This window comes from Schistocerca gregaria, chromosome 5 (assembly GCF_023897955.1).
Source record: "Schistocerca gregaria isolate iqSchGreg1 chromosome 5, iqSchGreg1.2, whole genome shotgun sequence".
NCBI classification, from domain to species: Eukaryota; Metazoa; Arthropoda; class Insecta; order Orthoptera; family Acrididae; genus Schistocerca; species Schistocerca gregaria.
Genome location: NC_064924.1, coordinates 420,481,213 through 420,494,881, shown reverse-complemented (window position 1 = coordinate 420,494,881; position 13,669 = coordinate 420,481,213). Strand labels below are relative to the sequence as shown.

The window sequence follows — 13,669 nt, the reverse complement described above, 5'->3', positions numbered from 1 at the left end:
TTCCACAAATCCCTGTAAAACAGCAGCCGACCTCACGAATTATTTTCATACTCGACCTGTTTTGGTCTTCATTGACAGCTGTCTTACGGTACCTGTACAATAGGCTATTTCATTAATATTACTAGTTAATACTTTACCATGAGGTAATGAATGGAAATGGACTTTTGTAAATGTCAAACAAAATCTAATTTCGTTCACAATTCGATATAAACTAAAACCTTACAAGGACAGTGATTGCGTTGTAAAAAGTCCATAAAAACAAATAGATTTTACTGACAATTTTATACGGTTAAAATTCACAAATTTTTCTATAACGATATGGTAACGTGAATTTTACAATTTTTAACGCACGACTAAGTCGGCGGCCTGATATCCCTGTCAATGAAGACCAAAAAATGTCAAATGCAGGAAATGATTCGTGTAGTCACAAGTTTTTGAAGAGTGATAGGAGGGAGTGCCGTGAACAACATACTAAAGGTTAGACCACTGGTGACGAGTATTTGGACGGCGTTACGTTTGAAGATTACTTTTTTACGTTTGTTTAGAATAACACGAAAACTAGCGAAAACGTATCCCAATGTAGAATTAGATCAGTTTCCTACAAATAAGGTTCCAATCATTTATTGTGTAAGACTATTAGTTTGTGCAAAGAGACCTTGAGGATACTGAAACTTTAGAGCCACGTGCTTGCGCTGTAGCTTAGGTAGATTTTGTACGCCAATTAGAGTTGGTTTTCCTAATCGATAGATCACGTGTGGCCTATGTCAAACCATCCGTCTCAACTTTCTCTACACCATTTTGGCACGCTATAAACATTATAAACAGTTATAATGTATAACCAGCAGGAATACAACTTCACTGAACCTATCGTTACCCTTATGCAAACTTCGATGTATCCTCAAAGACAGCAGTACACTTAGCACTGCAAACAATCTTGTGACTATTAGACGACCTATTAAAAATAAAACACATTACGAAAAAAATGTGTAACCAACGAACGTTTTGCATAAATTCTATAAGGAAATGGTGAGAGCTGTCATGCTTGTATGCACTTTTATTCAACATACCCCACCGTTCATTATAATAAGGAATTTTCTAAGAATTATTTAGTAATACTGCAATATGTTCTTGTCACAGTAATAAATAATATACAGTATTTTTCCTCAAACTACCCAATTCAATAACAGTTTGGCGTAACATTTTCAGCACAAGTGACAATTTTCCTTTCAATAAGAGCCTTACTAATCCGGAAAGCATTCTATCTTAATCACACTGCCACTGTAACGTAAGGGTCGTTTCTATGATACAAGACGAGTCATTCGGGTTACATCAATACTCAGTTGGGTTAATCATCGACAAACATTGGTACTACCATCATTCCTTACTACCACCGTTAGTAATTCTATCTCTAACATCATCATTACCAATATTGATACACTTCACCATTTCTTATTGATAGTGGATAGCTTTAAGAAAAGGGTGACAACATGATACTCGATACGTATATGTATTCAATGCACACAGCAGTGAACGCTACATCTCATACCTACATGATTCTCAAACAGTATATCTGTCCTTGGTGGGCCAACACCTGGACCTCGAGTCTCATAAAGTACTTAACGACGTTGTAATTATGAAATTTTGTTCAAGAAGTCTGACAGCACTTTACAAGCAATGAAATTTCAGATGCCTAGCTAGGAGCAACATCAGACAGACATTTTATTTTTGAATTGAGCATATCTGCTTCAAACTCTGACTATTGCCTTCTCGCAGCGTATTTCTACGGTTTCTCAAAATTTCATTCTGATGAAGATATTCTTAGAGGTGTCGAAACCTAGATCAATGTACCAGACAATTATTTGCAAGCCGTTTGCTGTATGATTCCGACGTTTGAAAAATGTATAAGCTCTTGTGTCAAGTTAAAAATAACAGTTTTGTGGATAAGGGTCGTTCATATTTACCTATAGCTTTGCTTGAATTCTTACGTCATTGTCAGTCAATCGTAACTGACACTTCAAGTATTTTATAAAATTTCGTCATCGTCTAATTCGTTCGGGGGCGCTGTACATCGTTTCCGTCCACACAGACGCTGCATGTGTAAATGATTAAAGGAAGAGTGTAGCACATACGTACTACACAGGCTGAGAATGAACAAAAACGAGGCTCTTATCCCACGTAGGATTCCCCCGTGAAAGGGTGCCCTACGCCTCATCCGTTATTCCGTGATGAATATTAAGAAGGGCGGAGGCACGATACAAAAGAAGCGCTTGCCGCCGTCAGTCGAATGACGGCAAATCCGCTGAATAAATAATCAGGGCTGTCCTACCAGTGCACAGGAGAGGAACAGTAGCGTGCGTTTAGGCCCGCTGGCGGCTGTACTGAACAGCTGAGAGGGGAAAGCAGTCAGAAAATTGTGTTTAAAATTGACATACCCCGAAGGGTGAGAAGTGCGACAGTTACAAATAAAGGACGAAATGTGTTACCAGACGAGTCAACAAATAATGTTTTACTGAGAACTGCTGTGTACATTTCAGTGTGTTTACCACTGTTGCGCACAAATGTATTTGAGCAATGTTTACTAAATCCCGACCGAGTTATTACACTCCGTATTTTCTCACTACTTGTCCTTCCGTAATTTCGAAAAATAAATTATTTTTATGAATACAGTACACAACAATACAATCATTGCCAAATACCATATCAACAGAGTCAATTTCATTATTCAAAATCAACGGTAAGTGCCATATAGGTTTAGGTGTGTTGGTTTACGAGCTCCAAAATATGTGTCATACATAGCTGAATCTTTTGATTACATTGACACTGAAGCTTAAATTTTTACATCACAAAGGAGCTATAGACTTTAGTATATGACAGAAATATAACCTTGAAATGTCTTGCCGTTGCCGAGAAAAAGGGGAAGGGGTCTAAACAGATGAACTTAGAGCCAGACGCGAATAACAGATGACGATAAAGGCTTCTTCGTGTGATATCATTATAAATTAAAAATTTTCAGATTTTTTCCTTGAGTCGTACTGTGAAACCTGCCACATTTCATTATTCTTAGGTCAATGGGAAGTACTCTACAGGTTCTGATGTGTGAGTTTACGGGTATCAAAATTTATGCCACAACTGACTGTATATATATATTTCATTGATTTTAAAGCTTCAGTTATTTACACCCTCAAATAATCGTAGAAGACTTTAGTATGTGACATGAATTTCAACTTGATATGTCTGTCCATTCTAGAGAGAAACGGTCAGACAGACAGCAGACAGATAGACGGACTAACGTATGGACGGACATGGCTGGCTCTGAGCACTATGCGACTTAACTTCTGAGGTGATCAGTCGCCTAGAACTTAGAACTAATTAAACCTAACTGACCTAAAGACATCACACAGATCCATGCCCGAGGCAGGATTCGACCCTGCGACCGTAGCGGTCACTCGGTTCCTGTGGACGGACATACAACAAAGTAAATGGGCTCCTTTATCACCTATTGAAGTACGGATCTCGAAAAATGTAACTGTGTCCACTGCATTAACAAAATGGAACTAAAATAATTTGAAAGTAAACAAGTCCTTTTTTCAGGATTTGGAACAAATATTCCGCTGACGTTTGTAGCATGAATTCTGTAAGTACTGTCACTTGCGTGCTCCACGTATCAGAAAGCGTCCAGGTGTCTGGTCCCCACGCCATACAATGCGTCATTTGTTGCACTGTATAAGAATGAAGCAACAAGGCAAATTACACGCCAGATTCTAATTCCACTTTTATTCATTTCCATACGTAAATGTTAATGAATTTTTGTACTGTGTGTTCATATAAAAGTATGACATTCGGATATAAATTTCGTGTCAATGTACTATTGTAAGTGTAGTAATTTTCTTAAAACATAATTATTTGTAATTAAAAACTATTTACAATTTCCATATTTTTAGAATGTAGGGTAATGAAATCTAGTTGTATGGAATCAAGTGATGCTAAGTTTGGTAGATCAGACACTGCAAGTACTTGATGAGTTTTGATATTTGGACGGTAATGTAACTGATGATGGCTGAAGTATAGGGGATACATAATGTAGACTCGCAATAGCAAGGAATAGTTTGTGAAGAAGAAGAATTTTGAGTAATATCCGTTATGCTAGTCTTATTAAATAAATTATTTACAGCATCAGCCCAGGTGCTATTATTCAACGTGTCTGCTCATGGCTGCGGTTATCCCTGGAAGAGAAATTTTTTAACGTCGAATGTAGATGGAAGCATTAAGAAATCTTTGCTAAAGGCAAATGGCTCTACTATGGGACTTAACTTCCGCTAGAACTTAGAACTACTTAAACCTAAGTAACCTAAGGACATCACACACATTCATGTCTGAGGCAGGATTCGAACCTGAGACCGTAGTGGTCGCGCTGTTCCAGACTGTGGCACCTAGAGCCTCTCGGCCACCCCGGCCGGCCTGAGACACGAAGAGAATAGCTTTTGAAATGGGATGCTACCGAAGGATACTGAAAATTGGATGGCAAACATTTTTGTACAATCTCTTTCTCTCCTTGGAAGGCCCAATAGTACTGACCGAGCGCCCAGTCATCCTCAGCCAATAGCCGTTACTGGATGTGGATATGAAGTATCATGTCGTCAGCACGCCGCTCACCTGGCCATTGTCTATTTTCGAGACTGCAGTAGCTACTTCTCAATCAAGTATCTCATCTATTGATTCACGAGGTCTGAGTGCATCCCAGTGGCCAATAGTACTCACCAGACTCGCGTTTGATCCTTCCCTGGGCTGCCCAAGCGAGACAGCACTTAACTTTGGTTATCTGACGGAAACGGATTTGTGGCCATTTTGTGGACTATAACATCCGTTAAACGGACTGGCCTGCCTGGAGACTCGATCAGATTCCAGTCGAATACCTAAATTATAAAGTCGACTTGTTTCCAGATCCCAGCGTCCAACATTTCTTCATTCTCCAGTTTCGGCTGAGGAGGAAGACTGAGCTGAGTTTCATCCTACGACATTTAGACATCTCACTGGAAGCGTTTCCATAAAAGATCAGGCCTTCATAAAGGTGAAGGGTGGAATCATCCTATTATTAATGTCTATTAATAAGTGTCTGGATGCTTTTGAGATGCCGGTGATGTGGAAATCGGGTGACACGTTTTTAGACGCTTGATGCGACTTACCCCCAGAAATCTACCAAGGACTTACCAAATCCATCCCATGCAGAATCGCAGCTCTACTGGGTACCAAAGCCGACGACATCGTGATCGTTAGGGACAGTCCGCAAGCTCGGAATGTTTCAAGGATGGGAAAGGAAGCCGGCATGCCGTTTCAAAGGAAAAATTCCCGCATTTGCTTGGGGCTATTTACGGAAATCACGGAGAAACTAACACGGATTTGAACCGTCGTCTTCCCGAAAGCGAGTCCACTGTGCTAACCAGTGCGCCACCAAGCTCGGTTTGCAAAGATGTAACATAAGCCACTAAGCAGTTGGTCATAATGTTTTGCACCCATGAGCACTTTTGAAAGACAGTTTTTTTCTCTTTAATTCGAAATGAAATGGATATAGTACTTTACATTCACAGCAGATACAAGAACAAGGGGCGTACAGCATGTAATGCAAAACTTTTCATGTGCAAGGGGCGTACAAGGGGCGTAATGCAACACGCCTTTTTCTCGGACAATTTAGGTTAAAAATGCGGAAATTGTGTGGAACATTGTCGAATCTACTCACTCAAGCCCCTATATTTCCATGCAGCTCCGATGCGTGGCAGCGCTGTACATAGGCTTCAAAACAGCGTCTGTGACAGAGGTGCGTTACAAGCAGAGAGCTATCATTTGTAGAATGTGTCCATAGACTTCACAGTGAACAAAAGCACGGCGTGTCGTTGGGAAAATGATCTGTCGTTATCACATCATGGTCGAGCCAACCTGTCCGATCTACCATGTGTCGTCCAGCCACACAGAGCTGTGACACCTGCAATGTTGAAACGTGCGGACACTCTCATTCGAGGTGACAGATGGATCGCCGTGAAACAGCTCGGTACACAACAGGACGTTATTGTTGGTGCTGTACACGATAGAAACTCACAAAACTTCATTGACCTCCTCTTCCTCATACACTCTATGGCGCTGATCGTGCAGTTCCTTCTGTTTGCTCCGATGAAGGATGCACTCTCGGGGAAATAGTACGTAGATGATAAGTTCATTGTTGCAGCAAGACGTGGGCTCCGAAGTCGACCAGTCGAGTGGCACCACGCCGGCATAAAGTTCCTATCAGTAGGGTGGCGTAAGGCCGTCGCATTGAACAGAGATTAGGTTAAAAAATAACCTTGGTAGCCAAAAGAGTAGGGAATAAAAGAGTATATCGAAATCCTAAATGAAACTATCCAGATTTTGAAAAAGTAAATTGTATTGCGTCACTTATTGAGCGCCTCTCGCCCTTGGTGTGACGCAGTGCAGTGGTCGTGCCAGGGGCAGTTTGCGCTTAGTGCACGTACGGCGGGCGAGTCGGCACTCAGGCGCTGTGGCCCGCGGTGTGGCACAACGCGGCGGGCACTAAAGCCGGCCGCGGCCTGTATTACACCCGCAGCCGCGGCAGGTTTACTGCCGTGTCGGACGTCGCCCGCGCCAGCCGCTCTCTTTTATACGTCTGCTCCCCCTACCAATGATGCGCCATTATCGCTACACACGGCCGTGCCAAGGGCGTTCCGTCGTTTTACGGCCATCGCCGCTGTTCCAGTATTACTGCTAGCAACGTAAACATTTAATTCTGTGTTTCGCTGTTAAATAGCTTTCTCCGGAAGAGACATTTCCTTGATATAAGTGACGAAGTTCACTCTCGAAAAATGGATTTCCGTGTAAGCAGTTCCTTGTTTATCGATCATTTCCAACGCACTTTACCGTTGTCGATATCGGAATATCGGATTGGGTCTTTAAGGTCAACCTATCTGGTGCTGTCACCTGTCCCATCACTCTCACCATCGGAAAGGACACAAGCACGTTAGTAAACTCGGCTAGCAAATACCACTGTTATACATACTCAGCCGGCGGTGGTGCCCGAGCGGTTTTAGGCGCTTCAGTCTGCAATCGCGCGACGCAACGGTCACAGGTTCGAATGCTGCCTGGGGCATGGATGCGTGTGATGTCCTTAGGTCAGTTAGGTTTAAGTAGTTCTAAGTTCTAGGGGAGTGATGACCTTAGAAGTTAAGTAACATATTGCTCAGAGCCATTTTTTTACTCAGAAGACAAAACAGGTACACTTCCTGAAGGAAAGGTGCCCTTCACTTCGCCGCCTTTCAGCCAACACTGTTTTGCAACTTTCATTACTGTAGCGGTTTGTCAGGATGGCGGACGAAATTAGTTACCACGCTACAGGTTGCGATGTCATTGAGTACCGATTAGCAGGACGGCAGGTTCATCGCTGCAGGTGTACGTTGAATGGTACGACATGGAAACAGCAATTACATATATTACTTAATTAATTTTCTTTAAGTCATGTGTTTGCTAACTGGTTACATGCGAGGTGACAAGAAATTCCTCTCCTGTGCCAACCTCTTAGCATGTGTAACTTATATCCTCAGTTATTTGCTGGACATATTCCAATCTCAGTTTTCCTCTAACCCTCTAACCACATCTTAACGGATATCCTATCATCCTGTCCCTTTTCCTTGTCAGTGTTTTTTGTATATTCGTGTCCTCGCCGATTCTGCAGAGACATCATCCTTTCTTACTTAATCTGTCCATCAAATGTTTCACTTTCTTCTGTAGCACCACATTTCAAATACTCTGAGTCTCTTTGGTTCTGTGTTTTCCACAGTCCGTGTTTCACTACCATTCAGTACAGTGCTCCAAGTGTACATTTTCAGAAATTTCTTCCTCAAGTTAAGGCTTATGTGTCATAGTAGTACATTTCTCCAGTCCAGAAATGCCCTTTTTGCCAGTACTCCCTTTTTTGTATGTTCCCCTTGCTCCTCCTTCCATGGAATATTTTGCTGTCTAGGTAGTATTTTAACTTCGCCTACGCCGTCATTCCCAATCCTGATGTTAATTTCTTCTGTTGTCATTTCTTCTACTTGTCATTACTTTCGGTTTTCCTCTGTTTACTGTCAGTGGACATATGTACTCGTTATACTCTTCATTCCATTCAACAGGTACTGTCCTTCTTCACTTTCACCGTGGGTAGCAGTACCATTACCGAATCTTATCAGTGCTACCATTCCATCTCGAATTTTAATCTCACTATTGAAACTTTATTTTATTTCTGCCATTGTTTCTTGAAAAGTTTTTAATCTGAGCACTTCTTTCTTAATCTTTCGCTCTAGTTATTCGGTACTGGCTCTTGTACATACTATATGTTATCCCTCTCTCCCTATAGTTTACACCTATTTTCCTCAGAATTCTGTAAATCCCGCACCGTTTGACAAAGTCGAACGCTTTTTCCAGGTATATAAAGCCTATGAACGTATCTTGATTTTTCTTTGGTATTGCTTCCATTATCAACTGCAATGTCAGAACTGCCTCTCTGGTGCCTTTACCTTTCGTAAAACCAAACTTATCCTAATTTGGATGCATGACCTTTTTAAGCTTATGGTGCGACAATTGTCGCACTCGTGAGCTCTTGTAGTCTTCGACATTTTATGGATGACTTTTTTTCCGACAGTCGGATGGTATATCGCCAGACTCATAGATCTACATTCCAACGTGAATAGTCGTATTGTTTTCATTTCCCCCAGTCATTTTAGAAACTCTGATGGAATGTTGTCTACACTTTCTCCTTTACTTCATCATAAGTCTTCAAAATCTCTTTTAAATTCCGATTCTAATACTGAATCCTGTATCTCTTTCGTGCAGACTTCTGTTTCTTCCTCTGTCCTGTCGCCGGACAAGTTCTTCTATTACAGAGGTCTTCAGTGTACTCCTTTCATCTACCCACTCTCTCCTCTGAATTTAACACTGGAATTCTATTACATTCTTAATGTTATCACCCATGCTTTTGTTTTGACTTTTCTATGTGCTGAGTCAGTTCTTCCGATAGTCATATATTTTTAGACTTATCCAAATTATTTCCTGCAACAACTACGCCTTGGCTTCTCTATGCTTTCCATTTATTTAATTCCTTGTGACCTCCATTTCTGTATCGTGAATTTCCTTGAAGACTTTTTTAGTTCCTTCCAATATCCATGTTTTCTTCGCATATACCTTATGAAGCTTTTTTTCTTTTTTGTTTCCAAGTTCTGTGATTGCATTTCATCGAAATATCCACTCCTCTTCAACTGAACTGGCTGCTGACCTATTCACTACTGCAGTATTTATAGCCTAAGAGAACTTGAAGCATATCAGTCCATTCCTTAGTAATTCCGTATCCCATGTCTTTCTGCATTGATTCTTCCTGCATTGATTCTTAAGCTTCAGTCTACTCTTCATCATTACTGAATTGTGGTCTGATTCTATATGTGCCCATCGGTATGCTTTAGAATCCAGTACTCTATTTCAGAATCTCTGCCTGGCCATGATGTAATGTAACAGAAATCTTCTCCTATATGCCTATCTCTTCAAATTTCACCTCACTTTTGTGATTCTCGAACGGAGTATTGGCTGTTACTAGTTGAAATATATTGAAGAACTCGGTGTTTCTCCTCTCTCATTCCTATTACTGTTCTCTCGTAACCATTTCTTCTACTCCTTCCCTACAACAGCGTTCCAATTTCCCATGACTATTAGAATTTCTTCTGAATTCTCCATTCAGTATCATCAAATAATTTCTCAATCTCTTAATATTTAGCTTGCGATATCCGCGTGAACATCTAAACTATTGCTATCAGTGTTGGTTTGCTGTTGATTCTGATGAGAACAACCTTATCAATGAGCTGTTCACAGAAACGTGTTGTCTGCCCTCCCTTCCTATTCATAATGAATCCACAACAGTAATAACATTCTCTGCTACTGTTGATATTACCTCATACAGGTTTAACCAGAAATCCTTGTCTTCATTCCTTATCTCTCCCTTAGTAGTCCTCTACTGGAGAACCAAATGGGGGAATAGTCCGGAATCTTTTGTCAGTAGAGAGATCATCATAATACTTTCCAAGAACAGGCCACGTGTCCTGTGGATACACATTATGTGTCTATAGCACAGTAGTTCCCACTGTGTTCTACATTCTGATGCCGTTGATCATTACGCATTCTACCGCCTTTTTTTTGACAATTTCTCACAACATGAGCAAGAAAATGCCCTGAAACTCTGTCCACTTTCCTGCTTTCTTTGACAAAGCTACTGGTAGAGTGAAGGTGATTTCTTATGCTAGAAGTCTTTGACCGCCATTTTTGGTGATTCGTATTCAGATTTGTTCAAATTTTAAGCAGCGATGAATTCCAAACCTGACACCGAGGATGTTTTGATTACCAATAAAAATATTCATTCCTAGACGAATTTATTTATCATCATTTATTCCGTGCGAAAAATACAGTGGTAGTAGTGTTTCCAGACGGTGGTCAGTGCACTAAGACGCAATTTGGTACCGGCAGGGGATGTGTGCTTGGATCAGCAAGCGACCTCATTTAACGGTCAACTCACAGCGTCGCACTGTCAAGCAGGCGGAAGCTGAGGGGATATTTCGTGATAGGATTCCGGTGGAGCAGCGCAGCATCATGCGCCAGGCAGGCAGGCAGGTAGGCGGCACGCCGCTATGGCAAACTCTGCATAAGTCGTTCAAGTTGACTCTTGCACGGGCGCTAGTCCATGTGCAAAGTACTACAGCAGGTACAATTTGCGACGGTACCTAAGGTTTTCCGCTGCTGAGTTGCTCTTCTAACTAGCATCCCATATGATCAAACCAGTTGCTTCTTTACCTGTGGTTACTTGTACTTTAGGTGTTTGGGATATGTACGTCACTGTTTAAAATGAATAGCACAGGGTAGAGACGCGTACGTCTGATTTAATGCCACGCAGCTAATACGCTGCAAATAATCACCTGTAGCGAAGATTCTGCAGTCAAATACTCTTAGCACTGCCTTTAAATACGAGCTAATGACATACACAGTTATACAAAACAAAAGTTAAATGAATAATTTAATAACAGGTGTTGTATCTTAACGTCTTTAATTCATGTGGGCAACAGGGAATAATGATCAATAACGTTCATTCAAGAAAGGTCATCCGAAATAAATGTGAAGTGGTCTTACGATATTCAGTTAAAATACAGACAGAAAATACTCTTATCAAATGCAGTTAAGTTACATTTACAACATTACAAGAGTGGTAGAAAAATCCCCAAACTAGAGTGTAATCAAATATACATGTAAACTAAGTCCATTTCGTAATCACAGTACACAAAATACTACAGGACATATAAAGAATAGTATCTCATACTCCATCTTCAGTTCAATGCAAGCAGAACAAGTTACAGTCCTACTCTGGAGCGCAGCCAGATTTCTTGAAACATGAAGTCACTTCAGAAGTTGAAGTATGATACCGGGTGTTCTCTGCCCAGATTCAAACACATCAACAATTGAAAACCACACGTCACTATATGCACGTCAGACTCATTCCCAACTTACAAAAAAAAAAAAAATTGCGCGCAGATTCGCTCCCTTGAGCTCTTCACTCGAAAAAGTGACCCTCTCCAATTGACTCTCGTATTGTTTTGCTGTCGTCCGCTGTTCCATTGGCTAAATGCTGTCGCCATGAAAAATACATCGTTCTTAAGTCCTACAGACATAATTTGACTCAGTTTCACCACTGCCCATAGAGATTTGACCATAAATAAATAAGCCAGTATTCTTGCATAAGTGCACTGATGATATATGAGAACAGATTGTCGGTGAATATTGCACAAACTGCCATACAGGTCTGCTGGTCAGAATCGTCTTTTATAACTCTTTTACGAAGCTGGTGTCAGCTAACACATACGATTGACAACTTTGTCAGTGACCACTATTTTGTACACTCCTGGAAATGGAAAAAAGAACACATTGACACCGGTGTGTCAGACCCACCATACTTGCTCCGGACACTGCGAGAGGGCTGTACAAGCAATGATCACACGCACGGCTCAGCGGACATACCAGGAACCGCGGTGTTGGCCGTCGAATGGCGCTAGCTGCGCAGCATTTGTGCACCGCCGCCGTCAGTGTCAGCCAGTTTGCCGTGGCATACGGATCTCCATCGCAGTCTTTAACACTGGTAGCATGCCGCGACAGCGTGGACGTGAACCGTATGTGCAGTTGACGGACTTTGAGCGAGGGCGTATAGTGGGCATGCGGGAGGCCGGGTGGACGTACCGCCGAATTGCTCATCACGTGGGGCGTGAGGTCTCCACAGTACATCGATGTTGTCGCCAGTGGACGGCGGAAGGTGCACGTGCCAATCGACCTGAGACCGGACCGCAGCGACGCACGGATGCACGCCAAGACCGTAGGATCCTACACAGTGCCGTAGGGGACCGCACCGCCATTTCGCAGCAAATTAGGGACAATGTTGCTCCTGGGGTATCGGCGAGGACCATTGGCAACCGTCTCCATGAAGCTGGGCTACGGTCCCGCACACCGTTAGGCCGTCTTCCGCTCACGCCCCAACATCGTGCAGCCCGCCTCCAGTGGTGTCGCGACAGGCGTGAATGGATGGACGAATGGAGACATGTCGTCGTCAGCGATGAGAGTCGCTTCTGCCCTGGTGCCAATGATGGTCGTATGCGTGTTGGGCGCCGTGCAGGGGAGCGCCACAATTAGGACTGCATACGACCGAGGCACACAGGGCCAACACCCGGCATCATGGTGTGGGGAGCGATCTCCTACACTGGCCGTACACCTTTGGTGATCGTCGAGGGGACACTGAATAGTGCACGGTACATCCAAACCGTCATCGAACCCATCGTTCTACCATTCCTAGACCGGAAAGGGAACTTGCTGTTCCAACAGGACAATGCACGTCCGCATGTATCCCGTGCCACCCAACGTGCTCTAGAAGGTGTAAGTCAACTACCCTGGCCAGCAAGATCTCCGGATCTGTCCCCCATTGAGCATGTTTGGGACTGGATGAAGCGTCGTCTCACGCGGTCTGCACGTCCAGCACGAACGCTGGTCCAACAGAGGCGCCAGGTGGAAATGGCATGGCAAGCCGTTCCACAGGACGACATCCAGCATCTCTACGATCGTCTCCATGGGAGAATAGCAGGCTGCATTGCTGCGAAAGGTGGATATACACTGTACTAGTGCCGACATTGTGCATGCTCTGTTGCCTGTGTCTATGTGCCTGTGGTTCTGTCAGTGTGATCATGTGATTTATCTGACCCCAGGAATGTGTCAATAAAGTTTCCCCTTCCTGGGACAATGAATTCACGGTGTTCTTATTTCAATTTCCAGGAGTGTATTTTTATCGTCTTATAATGTGATATGCATAAAAGTCACACATCAAACTTTTTTGTGTGGCAAGAATAATCACGTTATAGGATAAAGTTGCGGTAAAAACTTTCCTGACCCTTGCTAAAAGTTTTGCGAACACTACAATGCAATATTTTTGTGTATCAGATACCCTGGTTAATTCGGCATGGGTATCAAAAACCATGTTTTGACATGTGCACTGCTCGCCTGTTACTAAGGTCGATACTTCATTTATCAATGGTGCTTTATATCGGCTCGCGTGCTCCTCATTTCATGTATGGGCTGAGTG

At 42.5% G+C, this 13,669-nt stretch overlaps 1 protein-coding gene across 1 annotated transcript in view; it reads left to right on the top strand.

The window, feature by feature from the left end:
- The window catches only part of LOC126273366 (uncharacterized), an 809,762-nt gene that overhangs the window by 531,820 nt on the left and 264,273 nt on the right, over positions 1–13,669 (top strand). The gene's annotated exons all lie outside the window — the stretch shown is intronic.